Source organism: Neopsephotus bourkii, unplaced genomic scaffold, assembly GCF_033783945.1.
Source record: "Neopsephotus bourkii isolate Nb327-2 ecotype Australia unplaced genomic scaffold, CSIRO-AGI_Nbou_v1 NB_1637, whole genome shotgun sequence".
Classification (NCBI taxonomy): domain Eukaryota; kingdom Metazoa; phylum Chordata; class Aves; order Psittaciformes; family Psittacidae; genus Neopsephotus; species Neopsephotus bourkii.
The window spans coordinates 534,622-548,105 of NW_026902112.1; the positions used below are offsets into that span (position 1 = coordinate 534,622).

At 42.2% G+C, this 13,484-nt stretch overlaps 2 protein-coding genes across 2 annotated transcripts in view; one reads left to right on the forward strand and one right to left on the reverse strand.

Annotated features, from left to right (window-relative positions):
• Positions 1-1,413, forward strand: part of EPSTI1 (epithelial stromal interaction 1) — a 59,948-nt gene extending 58,535 nt beyond the window's left edge. The window contains exon 12 of the mRNA XM_061374120.1: positions 1,006-1,413. The gene's annotated coding sequence lies outside the window, so the exon portion shown is untranslated. The remainder of the gene's footprint in view (positions 1-1,005) is intronic.
• Positions 1-13,484, reverse strand: part of AKAP11 (A-kinase anchoring protein 11) — a 430,499-nt gene that overhangs the window by 166,191 nt on the left and 250,824 nt on the right. The window lies entirely within an intron of this gene.

Here is a 13,484-nt window from a genome sequence, read left to right on the forward strand (position 1 = left end):
GCACTCAATCCCACTGTCCATGTCACATCATATGCATCTTCAACAAGATCTGGTTGCCCAGAACCAAATCCAGCCTGGCCTTGAATGTCTCCAGGGATGACACATCCACCACCCCTCTGAGCAACCTGTGCTAGTATTTTACCCCCCTCATTGTGAAGATTTTTTTTCTCACACCCAGCCTCAATCTCCCCTCTTTTAGTTTAAAACATCACTCTTCGTCCTATCACAATAGGCCCTGCTAAAGAGTCTCTCCCTCTCTTTCTCATAGACCCCTTTAAAGAAGTGAAAAGCAGCAATAATGTCTCTCCAGATCCTTCTCTTCTCCTGGGTGAACAACCCCAGGTCTCTCAGTCTTTTCTCATAGGAAGGCATTCCATTCCTCTGACCATTTTTGTGGTCCTCCCCTGGAGCCCCTCAATAGCTTCATGTCTTCCCTCTGCTGACAGCCAGTGATTACCCAACTAATCTTAGGTTACAACTGTTCACAGAGGCTCTGTTTTCACAAGCCATGAATAGTGACCGCAGGACTAGCAAAGTATCTCATTTTTGTAAAATCTGGTCTTCACAGCGTATCAGACTTTAGTAACCACCCTCCATATTTACTGCACCAAAGAGAGGTAAAGTCTTGGATTTCAAAAGTGAAAACAAAGTTATAAACCCAGGAAAATAACAAATATAATCTTGGTGTATTCCTGACAGCAAAGCTATCATCTGTCACTTCAATACTTTGAAGTATTTGAAGTGTTTGGCCCAGCAGCCAAGAGGAAAACAGCCAGGTCTACTCTTCAGTACCATCCTCAGTTGCAGCCAAAAGTGTTCTGGTTTGTTCAATTGCATTTGTTCAATACAAAACCAGAAAAAAAAGTATTTCTCACCTTGAGAATTTACAATTTCCTCCTTAATGCAGAGTACCCTATGCTATTTTAGTTTTGCTTTCTTTTTGTGGAGACTTTGTTATTATTGATTTTCTCTCTTTTTTTTTTTTGTTAATTTATTTTTCTAAAGGATACAAAAAGCTTGTTGGAAAGCTCATGTCTTAATTTGTAATTGTTTTGTTGTTCTACACAACTGAATTAGTTCCTTCTTCTTCATGAAGAGTGCGGGAAACAGATGTTGTGCTGTTGTAGGACATCTTGAAGGTCATCAATTGCCAGCACAGCAAAGCAGAGACTAAGGCATTCTATCATAGAAACTGGACTGATTCTCCTTATTCACGTATCTGATCCAACCCCATTTAAAAAATCAAAAAGATTTAAACAAATAAGGACCGTTTACTGGAGGTTAAGGTAAGTGAACTGCAACTACAGAGCTGTAATAACTGAGGAAGTTTCTTATGTAAATTTAATCTTTTTTGCCGAATTTCTTTTTAACCTGAATAAAATAGCAAACAAACAAAAAAGTCACAAAAACAAACAAAAAAAAATTGAACCCCTTTTTTGTCTTTTTCACTTTCTCCTTCATTTGCCCCCCCAAAAAGGAGACATTATTAAATTTGATAGGCTGGAATTTTGGGGGGCTTAGTTTTTATTTTGCAAGACTTCTCAAAAGTTTTGCAGTTCGTTGTCACACTGGATCAATTCTGGTGAATTTTCTGTTCTCTTGAGCTTTTATGTTTCCATATGTGAGATCAAAACTTGAAGATCCAATTGCTTTACTCTTTAAATCAACGTCTTTCTTGTCTCTCCTTCAAAAAAAAAAACAACCAAAAAAGACTGAATAAAGCAGTGATTCATTGTGCTTTCTCTGTTTAATCTGTGAAAATGCATTGCTTGCTCTTTGTACCCTGCCAATTGTCTCCAGCACAAAGAAATTGAAGATACTGGAACTGAAATATGTTAAACTGATAAGAAACCCAACCATAAAGATAAAATAATTTAATAAACAGATTCAATGTAATTATTGCCTTAGAAGATACAGCTCCTTTTGATTCAAGTGGGATAAGCCAGCGCTTGGGTTTCTTGCAGCTTAACTCTCTGGTATCACAAAATGGATATACAAAATGGGCAGCTTGTATGGACTCGGGTATATGGGCTCATGAACAAGTACTGAAAACAACTCCTACCATATTCGCATTTTGCAAAGTCTATGATTCATAGATGATATCTTTCTTACTGTGTCTATTTTTATTTAATATAGGCAATGGTAATATTCATAGCAGCCTTTTAATGTGAGACAGGATAAACTGAAAAGGTAGGTGAAATCCAAATATCGCAGTAGTACAAATGGACCTCACATTAGGTTTGTAGTTTTCATGCGAAGAGGAGAAATGAGCACAATTTGGTCCTGCAGGAGCAGGTTATTTTCTGTTTTAAGGAGTGTGTTTACTGAGGGAAGAATTCAGCTTTCTGAACTATCTGGAGAGCATATCTATGGAGCCATCTGGCAGGGAATCTTTGACACCGAAGATGAATCAATCTCTGAGGATCTCTCTTTTTGCTGTCTATGAGAAGAACACAAATGATCACCACAGACTATGTTCCTAATTTTGGGGTGATGTGAATCCCAGCTATAACAGCCTAACCACCTAGAAAAGTGATTTACTTGCAGCATACTCCCATAGCTTCAACTCTATATGTAGTCCTAGGAGCTTCTTAGAAAATTGCTTTCACAAATAAACACAAAGATTTTCTACGAGGTTACAGTATTCCACTCTTCAATCTGTCAGTTATCAGAAATCAGCCCTTTAAGCAAATATAGGGATCACAGATTAAAGTGGAAGCCTTGGTACTCATTGATATATATTAGCTGAAATTATATGCTGATTTTTGTGACAGTCTAAGCTTAAGGGTTGTTGAAGGGTCAACTGAGAGTAGAAGCCCATTGTGTGAGCACACAGTGCTGTGTGCTGCTGCTCACTGAGAGTACCTGACACAAAAAGCCTTTGTGTAAACAGACAAGGCAGAGGGAAGGGGAAAGAGGAATATAATACGTGAACAGAGCAACGGCTGGCAAACAACAAATAAATTCTCAGACATTTTTTAATTATTTAATTCCTTGGGAGTTTGTTAGAGAGGATTAACTAAACAAAGGAAATAAAGGAAGGTGAAGAGACACCTGGGGTATAAGAAACATGATTATTGTGGGACAGAAGAGAGCAGAGGAGCCTGTACCTGAAGTGAAAGGACTTTGGAGACAGTATGTGACCAACCAGCTTTTTGGCTGGTTTTGTGGTCCAGGAAGGTGGCATCTCCCTAGAACTGCTTTCCATCGAGTCCACATTGCTTAAGGGACAGAAAGAAATTACTCTGAGCACAAAATACGTTGAGAGAAATGGCTTAGTGAATCCTGATTGTGTTAGAGTTGGAGAGGCACTACTTGGCAACTCTGGACTGTGATTACTAGGAGGGAGCTCTGACTATGGCTAACTGTCATCTTTCTCTTTTTTCCCTTTCTATGGCCTGCAGAGATGCCTTTGCTGCTGACTGGCTTTCATTCACATCCCAACTAGAAAGTATCTAGGCAGGGTCAGGACTTGAGAAGATGTTGCATTATGACTTTATGGTTCCTATTGTTTAGATTGGATATAAGGAAGAAGTTCTCTACTGTAAGGGTGGTGAGACACTGGAACGGGCTGCCCAAGGAAGTTGTGAATGCTCCATCCCTGGCAGTGTTCAAGGCCAGGTTGGACAAAGCCTTGGGTGACATGGTTTAGTGTGAGGTGTCTCTGCCCATGGCAGGGGGGTTGGAACTTGATGATCTTAAGGTGCTTTCCAACCCTAACTATTCTATGATTCTAAAAACCACTCTTCATCCCTGAGCCACCTTGCTTCACTCTGCTGCAGTTTGTCAGGCATCTGTTTGAAGAGGACAACACCATGCATAAATAGCAGTACTGAGCGTTTTGTCACTTGATACACTATCTCATTCTGAAGGCAATATGGGCCACACAGACATCTAAGGTAGCTTGAATCTGACAGCATTTTAAAGAAATACTTATGGTCATATCAGAAAGAGGGATAAATCAGCATAGCCTCCATGAAACTGGGTCCTTTAAATTGCACATGAATTACGTATCTCAGTACAAGCAACCCTGGGCAGCTGAGTCTCATGCATTGTGAAGGAGCTGCATAGCTGGCTCTGGGTGGGCTGGGATGGAATTGCAGACACCCCCTATGGCAGATTGCACTTATAATCCTTTCAGCAAGCTGCAGCCTATTGCTACCATACCTCCTTGCACCCAACTCCTAAGAACACCAGCTGTGCATCTGCCATGGGTGCCAAAGCAGTGCAGCCATGCACATCACTAAAGGAGACAGATAGCAGAGATAACCAGTGGGGTGAGAGATGTGCCAAGCCATTGCCCGATCTTCATTACAGCTAAAGCCCACAGATGAAGGCAGAACCAGCCTGTGTTTAATTGCAAAAGCACATTAACCGCAGAGCTGTGAAGCCGAAGACTTGGCTGTTATGTTCAACCCTTCCACATGTCAGGGAAAAAGGCCAGTAGTGTTGTGTGCTGATAGCTCCCAGTAGTGACAAGTTAGTCTTTTCTTTGCTAATGGATCTATGAAGTGTTTTCCTACTTCAATAAGGTACAGTGAACCTGTCAAAGATGGTCCTCTGTACCAAAGCCTATTCAAAGAGGTTCCACAAATATTTTGTCCAACTATTTCTCTAAGATCCCAGCAAACAGTTAATCATTCATTCACCAAATGTTGCATTCCTCAAATGTTAAGGGGACAGTAGAAGTCTACCACAAGTTTCATAACCAGCTTCTGTACTGAGTATCCAGCAGTCTCACTTTCTTTGTTACCTGTCCTTGCATGTGTATGGACCAGACCCAGCCTGTTCTGGGGTACTTCTGTCTGTTGCCAGGAATAGATCATGATGGAATTTATTAATCCACTTTGCTCAGCTCTGCCAGCCTGGTCAGCACTGCAGCATTAGTTCTGTTCTCTCAGTATTTCTACTCTTACGTGATGATTACATCTGAGCAGCAGGGACTGGTGAGTCATGAAAGAGTATAAATTCCAGGCTCTGTTTAAATGTTAAAAAGGTGGTAAATGCACGATATATGAACTGTTAAAATCTTCTACAGTTGGGAAAGCAGTATGCTATAAACAGGATTTATTTTCAATATATTAAAAATTTCTTGAGTATTTTGCTGATAAATATCACAAGAGGCTGTATACTTATTGTGCTGTAATTAAAATGAATGTTTCAAAAATGCCTGCCCCAGGCTGACAATAATGATAGTGGAAACAGGTGAGGAAAATAAAAGTTAATGAAACTGGGCCAGAGTTAAGAGATGTCACAAAACTGACTTTGTTCCATATGTGCACAAGTTTCATTTGGAAATATTTAATAGTAAGCGTATAACTATTATTACACTCATAAATTAATCTCTGCTGACAGTTCATTATTGGCTACTCAGAGTCAGAGTTTAACACCAAGCACACAGCTTGCCAAAACCTTTCAGCTAAGAGGCAACAATCTTCAAAAGATGACAATGACAAATATGCCACACACTTAATCCAAAAGGTGTTTGGATGCAGCTCTGTGATCTTTGAAGGAGCACCTCAAGACAGCTTTTCGGTAGAAGCACAGGCCTGGATGCCCTACAGGGCTTCCCCCATAGTGCAGGAGAGGCTGTGCATTCAAGTGTGCCTATGGCACTGGTGTGAAATCTGTTGCCAGCCCTTTCTGCCATCAGGGTGGCTGGAAGGCATCCATATGTCTGGGAACTGAGCAAGTCAGGGAGCACCGTATGTTCCTGCTAGCTCTTAAAAAAACAACATACAAACAAAAAAAAAAACCAAAACAAACAAAAAACCCAAACAAAAACCCAAACAAAACCCAAGAATAAAACCAGCAACAACAGCAAAAAGTGCTGATCCAGTCTTTGGGCAGGGATTAGCTTCAAGTATTAATTCCTAATTTGATCACCAGCACAAAAAAAGGCTTAGCTGTCTTTTTTGCAGGGTTGTGCAAAAATGCAAAAGCACAGCAGAATATAGAATTCTGTCTTAAAACTGTGAAAGAGAGGCACTGGATGTATGACCAAGGAAACCTGCCTGAAAACGTCTTTGTCTTGGGGTAAAACAGCCAGCCAGGAAAACCAGAAGACACATAATGAATAATTAAAGAATACCCAACCAACCAAACCAAAACACAAAACCGAAACAAAACAAACCCCCAAAGAGAAAACAAACCCCCAAAACCTACAAAAAAAACAACCCCAAAACAAACAAAAAAAAACCACCAAAAAAGCCCCAAACAAACAGAAAAAAAAAACCCAAACCCCCAAACATTTGATTCATTTGATTAGTTACAATAATTAGGGTGTAAAACCTCCTGAAATAATGAAATAAGAAGATTCATGTCCTGTATGGTCTAAATAAAATTCTTAGAAGAAACAAATGCACTTTCAACCTAATAATAGCATGAGAAGGAGATCACGAAGAAGTTTACTCTGTTTATGAAGGAAATCCTGAAAGTAAGCAAAGAATGGAAAGTCATAAGAAAGAGAAAGGAGACAACATGTACAGCTAGACAGAGATGGAAATTAAGTGCTAGTCAAGCCCTTAATAGCACGATCTATGAGCAGGACTGAGGTGTGATATACAGCTCAGAGCTATTGCAAGTCTTTCTTCCATGTCCCTGGAAGATAAAACTTCATTCCAAGGCGCATCTTTGGAAGAAGTCTTGTAAAAATGATTGTGCTAAAAAGAAGTTGGTCAAAAAGCCTATACACTTTCAGAAGGCATTTATCCATCTTGTTTTACTGACCCAGAGCATCAACTAGCAAAAGTGTAGTCATTTACCAAGTGCTGTGATACAGCTTTAAAATGCTGCAGAAAGCTTTACAAAATCTACTGATTTCTATATGACTTACAGGAGGACAAAAGCCCAAAAAATAAAGGAAGAAGGAAATACCTGGAAGAGATAGAGCCAGCACTTATATTGGTAGAAAAGGACTGGGTGTCCTGGGTTCAGAGGTAGCAGTCATTTTTCTCCTTCTTGGTAGCTAGTGCAGTGCTGTGTTTTGACTTTTGGCCTGGGAACAGAGATAATAACAATGATGTTTTGGTTTGGCCAAGGACTTTGTGAATCTCATGCTCTGCCAGGGAGGAGGGGAAGCTGGGAGGAAGCAGAGACAGGATACCTGACCCAAAGACTGTCCTGGGTTTAGCAGTAGCAGTCATTTTTCTCCTTCTTGGTAGCTGGTGCAGTGCTCTGTTTTGACTTTCGGGCTGGGAACAGAGCTGATAAAAATGATGTTTTGGTTTGGCCAAGGACTTTGTGGGCCTCATGCTCTGCCAGAGAGGAGGGGAGGCCGGGAGGAAGCAGAGACAGGAAACCTGACCCTAACTGACCAAAGAGATATTCCATACCACAGCACGTCATGCCCAGGAGGTAACTGGGGAGGGACCCAGGAGGGCAGTGGACTGCAGGGTTGGAGGAGGTATTGGTTGGTTCTTGGTCAGGCTGGGGGGGCGAGTTATCGGTCACCTGGTGATGGGGTGTTGTATTCTCTTCCCCTGTTATTTCCTTTATCATTACTATTATTGGTGGTAGCAGTAGTGATTTGTGTTATACCTTAGTTACTAAACTGTTCTTATCTCAACCTGTGGGAGTTGCATTTCTTTTTTTTATTCTCCTCTCCGTCCCTCCGAGAGTAGAGGGAAGGCAAGAAGGGGGGGGAGTGAGTTAACAAGCTGGTTGGTTGGGTTAAACCACGACAGTTCTTTTTGGTGCCCAACGTGGGGCACGAGGGGTTGAGATAATGACAGATCTGACCGTCACAATGCTGATTTATTGGCTCTCAGAGTTGTTCCTCTTGATCTCACACCGTCAGAATGTTGTAACTTACTTAGAGCCGGTATTTGCTGTGTTAGTGTTTATCAAGTGTGGGGCTTGGGCTAAGGTTTCTGTCTCACTGTACTTTATGGCAATCACTTGTAATACGGGTGGGCTCCAGTAGCAGGGCGGGACGGACGTGGCCGTGGACTGGTACCTGGCCGTCTGGCTGCTCCTCACCGTCCTGGCCCTCGCCCTCGCCTCCGTCTGTCTGAGGCTCTGCAAAGCTGAAGGGGAGCGGCCACGGGGACCTAGCGGGAGTGGGACCGGAGGCCTGCAGGGAGCAGCTGCCGGTGGAGGAGGTCGGGGTGGTCGAGGAGTGGAAGGAGGCGGCTGCCGAGCAGCGGGAGAAGGCGGCGGAGGAGCCGAGCCCCGCGGTCGAGCTCAGCCCAGCGACGGCCGAGAGCATTCCCCGGCAGCTGCCCGCCGAGCCCCAGGAGGATGCAGGAGACCCCGCAGCATTTCCCAGCAAGGCAGAGGAGGAAGAGCTGGACTCAGGAAAAGGGAAGCTGGTGGTGGGAGAGCCGGCAAGCACAGCAGCTACACCAGCCCCAGTGACAAGTACAGCAGCATCGCTTGAGAGTTCTGGTTTTGGATGGCCTTTGGGTATCCTTGGGACCTGCCTGCTGATTGTAATGGGGATCAGCATGTTGGCACACACACAGAGTGTGTTTTACCCACCACCATTTAGTCTGATCTCAAAAGTTAAACAGAGTCAGGTCTGGGTTTTGTCTGGGGTTAGACAACGATATGGGAGGACCAAGAGGTTTCCCCCAAGGCTGGACAGTCATGAGTGTCAGGGCATGTGGGACAGTATGGGCAAGTATCTAGTCCACTGGGCCCCTCCAGTGCTTTGGAAGCATTGGAGATGGAAGGACAGTGAATTATTTTGGCCTGGTGGGCCCATGACCCTTAAGGCCAAGAGAGCAGAGATGCAACATCGAGATGGACTCATGATCGAGGGGTGGACTTAGCAATGACACTATTGCCCAGGTTATTCACAAGTCTGAACACTGCACACAGCCTCTCCTGATCTGAAAGACTGTTACAAGAGATGGCGCCTGACATTATGGACCGGATGGACTCAGCAGCTTTATAGGGACTGGTCCATGGACTACGATGAGAGTGCACTTAGATAAGAGCAATGGTATATTGAAAATGTGGGATCTGAGCATGACGTGAATGGTATGGAATAAGGGGTGGATAATGTCCTGGGTTTAGCTGTGGCAGTCATTTTTCTCTTTCTTGGTAGCTGGTGCAGTGCTGTGTTTTGACTTTCAGCAGGGAACAGAGCTGAAAAACAATGATGTTTTGGTTTGGCCAAGGACTTTGTGGGCCTCATGCTCTGCCAGGGAGGAGGGGAGCCGGGAGGAAGCAGAGACAGGACACCTGACCCAAACTGACCAAAGAGGTATTCCATACCACAGCACGTCATGCCCAGGAGGTAACTGGGAGTTAGCCGGAAGGACTGGGTGGACTGCAGGGTTGGAGGAGGAATCGGTCGGTGCTGGGTCAGGCTGGGGGGGGCGAGTTATCGGTCGGCTGGTGATGATGTGTTGTATTCTCTTCCCTTGTTATTTCCTTTATCATTACTATTATTGGTGGTAGCAGTAGTGATTTGTGTTATACCTTAGTTACTAAACTGTTCTTATCTCAACCCGTGGGAGTTGCATTCTTTCTGATTCTCCTCTCCGTCCCTCCAGGAGTAGGGGGAGGGCAAGAAAGGGGGGGGAGTGGGTAACAAGCTGTCTGGCTGTGGGTTAAACCACGACACCTGACCAAAAAGGTATTCCATACCACAGCACGTCATGCCCAGGAGGTAACTGAGTTACCCGGAAAGGCTAGGGACTGCAGGTTTGGAGGAGGTATCAGTGCTTGGTCAGGCTAGGGGGGCGAGTCATTGGTCGGTGGGTGGTGAGGTGTTGTTTTCTTTTCACTTGTTATTTCCCTTTTCATTATTATCATTGGTGGTAGCAGTAGTGATTTGTGTTATACCTTAGTTACTAAACTGTTCTTATCTCAACCCATGGGAGTTGTATTCTTTTCAATTCTCCCCTCCGTCCCTCCGGGAGTAGGGGGAGGGCAAGAAGTGGGGGGAGTGAGTGAACGAGCTGTCTGGCTGGGTTTAAACCACAACAGACTGATACCAAAGTACAGTATGGAAAGTATATCGCTAAGATGGGACAATGAAACAGAGGGATTTTTCTCTAAGAAGAAAAAGCTTTAACATCCTCGTCTGCTTTTACTAGTGTGTCACTCCACATACCAACTGTATTGTAGAACAATAAAGAACAAGCTACAGGACTTACTAGTTCTAGTGAATTGTGATGACATCCAGAAATCCTAGTTTGATGACATGAATTCTCTTCATTTCTTCACTCCATAACAGACATACATACATACAAAGGGGATGGAGTTGCTTTGATACCGGCAAGTAAAGCAGTAGCAAAAACAAGAGTGAGAACTGTAAAGCATGAAATAGATAATATACTGGTAGGAAAACAAGTAATAAATGCCTTATCTTTACCATGAAAGAGAAAAAGGTAAATGAAAGGAATTTACTGATTTGACATGACTCCAATAATGTGAAGCTCATCTTAAGGTAATGATACTGAGCAACACCCCTAGATACGCTTTTTTTAACTTTAAATAATGTTTGGAAGCCCATCTCTCTTCGTTGGCTGCAGAAGGAGCCTCCTGGAATTAGCTCAGCTTTAGTTGTCCAGTGCTGGATGGTGAAAACAGGCTGTTTTGGATCCTTGAAAATTGAGGGGGCTGTGTCAATCATGGTTTGTGGGTCAATGGAGCATGATGAAATTTTATCATAAATCAGTAGGTAGCATCCAGAAGTCCAGATGTTCCTTGTCCTGTCAAGTCCTCTGCTTTGTTCATAATGTTTCAAAGATCTTTAAATTGAGATCTTCAAAGCTGAGATCAGACTGCAGGGAACCTGCCTTTGTGAAACCAGGAATCCTTCAAAACTGTTGTTACTGAGGAACCCAGGCCCACGTTATCCTTAGACTCAGTGGTTTCACTGTGGACTAACTAGAGATTGAAGGCCCATTACTGACTGGAGCATACTGGAGGCACCATAGGAGTCCTTCTTATACTCTAACTTCATCGGGAAAGAACATGATCCAAGACTATTCTGAAATGTGAGCCTAAGTGTAGTGACTGCTAAACCAAAATTTGCTTCAATTATACACTGGTGACCTCAATTAAAATACTGATATAGACTCACCCAAAATTTCAGTTCCCTTGGAAATCTCAAGACCTTGAAGAAGATGTTCATGCAGAGGTCAGAATGAAGAGCCAAAACATTTCCTTTCATTTCCCCTTTCTACAGTATTTTATTTCAGAAACTCTGGGAACAAATTTTTTTTCTTATAATGATGAATGAGCTCCCTGGACCTATGGGAGCAGAAAAGCAAGGCTTCTCTACCTACAGTGCACAGAGGACTCCTTGGTTTGGGAACTCCTAAGGCAGCTTGCCTGAAAATATGTTCAAAACATTAGACAAGTCTCAGCTACAAATTTTGTCACATGCAATATATGCGTCCCTCACCATGTCCTTTTGAGTTTATTGAATCAGCATTTTTTTTTACATGCAGTGAAAATTCTTTAATTATTTATTTAAATGCAATGAAATATAAAGCCATCCCTCTAGAAATAAAGAACAGAGACCAAACAGTCCAGGTGATTGTCTTACAAACCAATAACTTTGAGAAGACCTTGAATATCTTGTTAAATATCCTTATTGTATAAGTAACTAACCATTACCTCCTAGCAGTTTACTCTTAACTCCTGGGGGTATGGCTGCTTGTAGGGATGCTAATACATTTCTTACATATAAGTGTAGGAAGGTGGTTCTTACCCGTTCTCTAGCAATGGAAAAAATGTCATTTATGTCTGATTCCGTTCTCAGTGCTTTTGAGAAAATGACATTTAAAAAAAAGTTAGAGTTCAGAGAGAAAACACAATAGACACAAAGTCTGAAAACTGCATTTCAGCATGACAGGCTGAGCCATATTCATTGTCTGCTGAGAAGCTTAGGTGATGACTTGTTCAAATGCAACAAGCTGTATTGTAAAGAGAAAGTATAGAAGAGTGCTCTAGTAAAGTGTAGAAAAGAATCAAGGATGGAATGTTAAGAAAACTGGATAAAATAACATGGAAGACTGTCAGGGCCAAGAAAGGGATATCCAAGTGAAAAAAAAAAAATAATGAGAAAGAGACACCAAAGATTGCAAGTCAAGAATTTTTACCCCATTTCCAAAATTATACCTTCAAGGGTCAATGTGTTCTCAGCAAAGTCATTTCTTAGTGTACTTTTGCTCCAAGCTGCTAGCAGGCTTTAGGCTTTTTGCCTTTAAATCGCCGTGTCAGAGTGATGCCTATTGGAGTAATGCTGAAGAAGCAAGTGACCAGACAAAACAGAAACTTCTCCATCATAACAAGTTATTAAGCAAAGCCAGATGACTTTCTAAAAATATGTGTTTCTTATTCCCTGAGGGAAGCCGATTTGATCTTAACAGTTACAACAAGAGTGTCAGGATTAACATTAACAAATTCCAGCATTAGAGCACTTATACGTGGCAGTGCCAGCTGGGAGAATTTAGGCTATGGCTAATAAAATCCCAGTTCTCATTGTTATAATCTACTTGAATTTATGACCCTACAGGTTGGAAAATGTAGTCCTAGTTCAACTACAAGTGTGCAGTATTGATGGGAGAGCACTATTTCAATGTAATTGTATGGTCTCTGCTGATACATAACACACATATTCTGGTGTCCCTTAAAATTAGGAATTATTCCAGGAAAATGCATGGAGATCTGAGCCATATTTGCCATGTTTCTGATTCAGTGTTAATGTGGAAAAGACAGTCATATGAATTGTGAAAGAGCTATGCTCCTCGCTCTCCAAATCAGTGCCTTCCTCTAACATAACCATAGAAGGGAAATGGTGAGGTGATCCCAAATTCAGGTATTTTAATGTATTTCCTGGTATTGGTTTATGAACTAGGAATACACCTCCTTCTCTGCTGAGGTTAGCAGAGGCCGATGAACCATAAACAGCAATAGAAATAATAAACAACATTAATAAACTCTACAATTAGATATTCTGGTGTTTTGAGCCTTTGTAAACTACATGCACTTCTGCACTGGTGCTGTAAAAGTAAAGGAATAACAATGTGTGCAATCTGTATCTGAAAAATCATTAGGCTTTGAGTCCGAACTACCACTTTTTCACATCCCAGTACAAGGCTGAAAGATTTGGTAAGACAATCTTATTTATCTTTTTTTCATTAATTCCTTTCTCTTACTTGTGTTGTGTGTGCAGACCCCTCCCAACTGCTTTCCTTCTGACAGTAAACCTATTGACACAAGGAGACCACTTTTGATAGAACATTGCCAGCTCTGGGAGTCCTGGCACAAAGCAAAGCAAATTTGATGTAATTTCAATAATTTTATGACATTACAGCTGCCTTACGCCGTACTGGTTTTGGGTCTCCACAACCTTTTCCCTTCCTCGATTATTCATGGTGGAGAGCTGACTGCCATCTAGTGATCCCTTAACCACCTTGGTCCCTATTGTCACTTTACAATATGCCTGTCTTACAGCTCCAATCTTTTAGTTTATAGCATGCCCTCTTTCTCTTTTTCCCTGGTGTTATGAGCAATAT